The sequence below is a fragment of the Pezoporus flaviventris genome, unplaced genomic scaffold (genome assembly GCF_033815535.1).
Source record: "Pezoporus flaviventris isolate CSIRO_AGI_PZ_B2104156 unplaced genomic scaffold, CSIRO_AGI_Pfla_v1 ptg000072l, whole genome shotgun sequence".
In the NCBI taxonomy this organism is placed as follows: domain Eukaryota; kingdom Metazoa; phylum Chordata; class Aves; order Psittaciformes; family Psittacidae; genus Pezoporus; species Pezoporus flaviventris.
In genome coordinates this window covers 4,018,437-4,023,910 of record NW_026892620.1, presented here as the reverse complement: position 1 = coordinate 4,023,910, position 5,474 = coordinate 4,018,437, and positions in this window count along the sequence as shown.

The window sequence follows — 5,474 nt, the reverse complement described above, 5'->3', positions numbered from 1 at the left end:
TCATTTCCTCACTTCTGCCACCTGTGGCAAGGCAAAGAGTCACAGAGACTTGCAGGCACTCCAGTAATAATTTGTTTTTATTTTAACTAAAGGAAATATTGGAAGAACTGTGCAAAAGCTAAAAAAACAAATGCAATCCTTCCAATTCAATCTTTTATTTTCTGATGCTGTGGCACACGTTCAAGCATGGATAAAGAAGCGATGAGTAGATGCTGTGTGATGAATAAAGGCACCAAATCAGTTCAGAAACACAAAACCTGGACTACTTTCAAAAAAGTCAGGTGCACAGTGAGTGGAAGCTGTTGCAAGTTTCATGCTTATACAGCATCCAGCAGATGTTGTACATCCATGTCTGAGCAACCAGCTGTCTTTTCATCAGTATGAAGCATTCAGCTGACATTAAAGGGACAGACAATTAAAACCGAGAGCTCAGAAACCTAGGCAGCTTTTGTGAAGTTTGCTATGTCTATGAATTATTGCACATGCTTCTTTTTTTCTCAAGCAAAGGTATTAATGAACACCTGTGGGGTGTCAGCGATGCTCAGAGCATGGGCAGAAAAGTAGAAATTTAGAAGTTTCCTCTCTTTCTTCCCAAAGACAACAGCTTAAGGACATCCTGATCTAAAGATTGCACCCTTACCACCATATGTAACAGCTTCTGCCCTCCATTTGTTTCTTATATTTTCTATCCATTAGTTTGTCTTCAAACTCCACATTTATCCTCTGTTCTTTTTATTTCTCATCAAATATATCCTTGGCTTTATTTTCAAGAACTTTCTTAGCATGTTTAAACTATGTTGTTATGCCTCATTCTCTACAAAGATCCTTGATTGCAGCCACCAACTAGGCATCTGTTGCATTTCTCTGTGCATCCCTTTGGTGCTTCCTCCCTTGCACCCATCACATATGGGAGAAGAATACCATAAATGTTTATGCAGTGAATGCATTGTGCTTTTCAAAGCCTTCCAGCAAAAATCTTGAAACTCTTATGCTGCAGGTATGCTGAAAGTACTGTCAACCCCATGCTGACCAATAATGAGTTCTTGATTCTCTGTATTTACCTGACTTCGTGTTTGGATCCACTTGAGTGTTGTCTCATATACTTGGATTGTAAAGTTTTCTGGGATGCTGTTGTTTTCACAAGCTTCACACAACTCCTAGTGCAATGGGGTCTTGATCAGTGAGTAGTTCTCCTAACTGTGACAGGAATTGCAGACAAGGATTCTGAAAAAAAAAAAAAATAGCAGCTCTTACTCTTCTTCTGATACTGCAGTGCCTGTATTTAACGAGCATTTTGGTTTGTGAGTAGATGGGAAGGATCACTTCTTTAGAACTGTAGGCAAAATCACCTGCAAGATTTGAGCACATTTTGAAACTTGAAGACAAATTTCAATCTGAAGGTGATGCCCCGGCTATAAATCTGATTAACAATCACAAGAATCATGCTGTCAATAATGATTACAGAGGGTGTAGGAAAGAGAAAGTCTTTTGCTAGGTGGACAGCAGAACACAGTGATAGGTTACAACATCAGAATCACTTCTCCTTCAAGCTTTCTTGCTTAAAAGTGAGAAAAGAAAGGAGATTCACAGCACTGCAACTCAACGGGCTGCTCTGTGTTTGCATGACCAGCGGGCTGTACATCAATCACTTTGCCCATCTGGAGAATGTAAGAGGCTCAGAAGTCCAGGCCCAGAAAATTCATTTTCTGGAGGGACCTAATGATAACTAAAGTAAAGGTGTACTGTTAGGTACTGAAGATGATTCTGCAGCACCCAAAATCTAGCACCGACAGCTACTGTTTTTGTGGAGAATCATCTCTGTGGCATGCTGCCAAGGGACAGTGAGTCTTTCAGAGGCAGATTTCTGCCCACAGCAGATGGAAGTAACAGACTTTAGTTGCAAACAGAGCCTAACAACAGCAAGAAAGGACATGACTGTGTAGAAACAGTGGCAAAGACAAAGCTGATGATGCTTTTAAGGCAGATGCATACAATGAACACCTTGTGAAGGAAATGTGCAATGAGCAGCAAGGGACCAAAAATCTTCTCAGGAAGTGCAAGCCAATTTTCTATGCATATATCTTCCTATGTTAGCCAAAGGTATCTAGTCTTAATATCCACTGTTAGGTATTTGTGTATTCACACATCTTATGTTGAACCGTATGAACATACTGTACTTCCAGACATTCTGTGTGCTCATGTTCTACTGTGAAAATATATTAGTAGTTAAATTCTTGTAATCCTGGTGAAATACACCAAAGAGATTTGTAATGTTGTTAGTAAACTCTGCAAAGAAAGAGGTAAAAATAAGCTCTGATATTGTCATTGTGAGTCTGCTTGGGTTTTGTTTGTTGGGTTTTTTTAACACCTTTTAGGTTAAGTAAAGGGTAAGATAAAAGAGAAATACATGAAGAAAGTGCCTTTCTCTTCTAAATGAGCAAGCTACAGTTATTAGTGCTGGAGCTATAAGATTTGGTTTTAGCCTTCCTTATATGGTTCATATGTATACTCCAGACATATAAAGCACCAGGGTTGTCATGCCACGTCTTTTCAGTTAATAACATTAACTGCAGACATATCTAGCTACTCTTTTCAAAGAGCCCTGAGTCCTACAGCTCCTGTTCATAGCCCCACAGCCAAGACTATGCCCATGTTAGTAAGCCTGGCAGAGAGGCTCTGAACAGATTAAGCTCTTGGGCTTCCCAGGAGCAGCTGATGCCATGTTTACATCCTTCATGTGAAATAAGCAAGTATATGAGCAGTTTCTGGGACATTCAAGGAGGCTTGCACTGCAAGATGCATTGCACTCAGCTGTCCCAACCATCTGGTATGTTTCTCTGTGGGCAAACAGGTTTGTAGTTTCCCCCTGCCAGCATAGCCACCAGAGAGACGTGTGTGGTTCCTTTGGCTTCAGAGAACCCTAGGCATCTGGCTATGTGTGAAACAGACTTGCCAAAGTTTAAGAAGCACCTTAGCAGCAGTATGAGTGGGTCTTCCACTGGCTGAAATGGTAGGCACCTAATTCAGGATGAGCTCAATAGCTCTCCAGGCCCAAATAACTCTAAGGACTTGATCTCCATTGCTTGAAATTGAAGTTTAGGTATGTGGTTCACAGGAAGCTACCTACATTTAATAGCTAAATTTAGATGTCTACAATCTGGAGCTGAATTACACTTCATATATCCCGTTACAGCTCATGACCTGGCAAAAATACTCCCCCAGAAGCATCTTCTGAAATTCTTGGCCTCCTTTATTTCCACTTTTTCCACTACTCTGAAACAGTCCTTACACACCTCCACAATTAGGTCATCTTTGTCCTCTGTCACTTTGACCTCCAATTCTGAGTCTTTTTACTCACACTGGGTAGTCAAAGTGTCTTTTTGTAACAGACATGAGACTTCAGAAGCCCAGAAAAACAAAAAACTGTATCCCCAGACTATGCACCCGTGAGATGTTCATAGGTTAATGTATTAATAGGTGTCCTTTGCATCTTTCAGATCCTAGAATCACTGGAGAGTAGTTAAGATTAATCTCTTGGCTTGTAAATAAGTCTGAGAAGCCTTGTGCCCTCAAGAAAATGGCTGTACTAGTGCAATTTAGCTTTATTAAGCTGAACAAAAACCTGGGAGGGAAAAGGGCACAGACACAGGACACCTCTGAACAGGGTCAAGGAAACACATGCAGAAACACACACTTGAAAGAAGACCTAATAACCTCAGGCATCTGTTAAATCCGATCAACAGTATTTTTCCATCAAATACTTAGCCTCATAGTATTACTCGTAACAGTATTGTCTTGAAATAATGTGATGCTTTTGAAAGGTGACTGAGTCACTTGTGTAATCACAAAGAACAGATCAGCAACCTTAATAAACTCAGCCTAGGAGGGAGGGAACTAGGTCCTCCCTCTGAGAAAGGAAAGACCCGAGGTCTCGGGCTTGACCCACAGGTATCAGAAGGATTGTTAAACCCAAACCTGCAACACTTCCTTCTCCTTGAATTACATAAAAGTGCTTTTGAACCTGACAAAACCAGCGTAGATTAAGACTGTGTGTACACAGCTGTAAATGAAAGGCATCACATTTTATCTCAAAAGAATGGCATTCTGTTTGCTGATTTTCCTAACCAGCAAACTCCTGTCTGCTCTGAAACATCATAAAAGAGCTCTTCCAGAAAAAAAATCAAGAGTTATTAATTTTTAATTCCCAATGCTTTCCCTCCCTGTTACACAGTTTCTTTGCACAGAGACAGTTCTGAATGCCTAAGCAGAAGGGGCAGCTTCTTAAATCCTTTTTAGGCTGTTACAACCTTAAAATGTGACACTTCGGCTGCCAGAAGAGAGGCAGGACCAGTTACTAGAGGCCTTGGGGAGGTGACTTTTTGTCTATGCAAGGGAAATCTTTCTGCTTCTTGTGACACATGAACTGATAAGTGGCTGGATGGGGACTGCAAATGACAGCAATGGAAAGTGGATGCTTGCCATGCCAATATATCTCAGAGACCAGATGGAGTTTTTACAGAGTAGAATGCGTATTTTATTACTCCCTAGGAGTGGATCAAGTAAATTCAGTGATAATCTGGTTTCAGTATAACAGGAGGAAGCCTTCACAACCACTTGAAAGCACTGCCTTAAAAGACTTCTACAGCAGGTAACTCACCAGTTGACAACTGGGCTGAAGGCAGCTTACGGCCTGCTTCTTTGCTCCTCTGCCATCACCTGCAGAAACTGCTCACCTGTGGCCCATATAATATATCATATGGAAATTCACAGCAATCCAGCAAAAGTGTGTGAGGCTCAGCAAAAGAAAACACAGAGCAGGAACCAAAGTGTGTTCTGCAGTGGAACAAGGAGGTATTCAAGAGAAAAGAAGGGGAGAGTGGGAATGCAAAGGTTAGGGGTGCTAGCCTGATGGAGCAGGATGTATAACTAAAGAATAGGAAGAGAAGAGGAATGGCCCAGAGCCCTTATTTGCACAGTGGGTGTGTTTGAAGGGAGCTTTTAGCCCTCCTCTCCCTGCAGGGTGTTGAAGAGGTGGGTTAGCATGATAGGAGATCAGCCAAAGCGGCAGGCTGGAGGTGATACACAATGGTATTGCACTCTCACTTCAGCTGTGCATCCCTGAGAGGATTTGCTGGGGTTTGGCCTCAGCAGCTCAAGATGCTCCAGCTCATTAGCACTTTGCCACCCGTTCCCCCTACCACAGGACCAAGGGCTACTGTGGTTCGTCCCTATCAAGGTGCTTGAGTTTTGTTGCACACAACTCCTCTTTTACCTCCATTAGGGTCCTGTCTGGGTGGATTTTGGTGAAGGCAGGCTGTGTCTTCTTTACTGACAGCAGCATGGGCCACTTGTGCAGGGAGAATGGGAGCAGAAGACCACTGTGGACAGGCTCAGTCCATCGCAGGGGGAAGCTGGAGCCAGCTGGCACTGGGTGCTGAGCCACAGTGTGGCCTGCAAGGGAGGGAGCCAAGAGT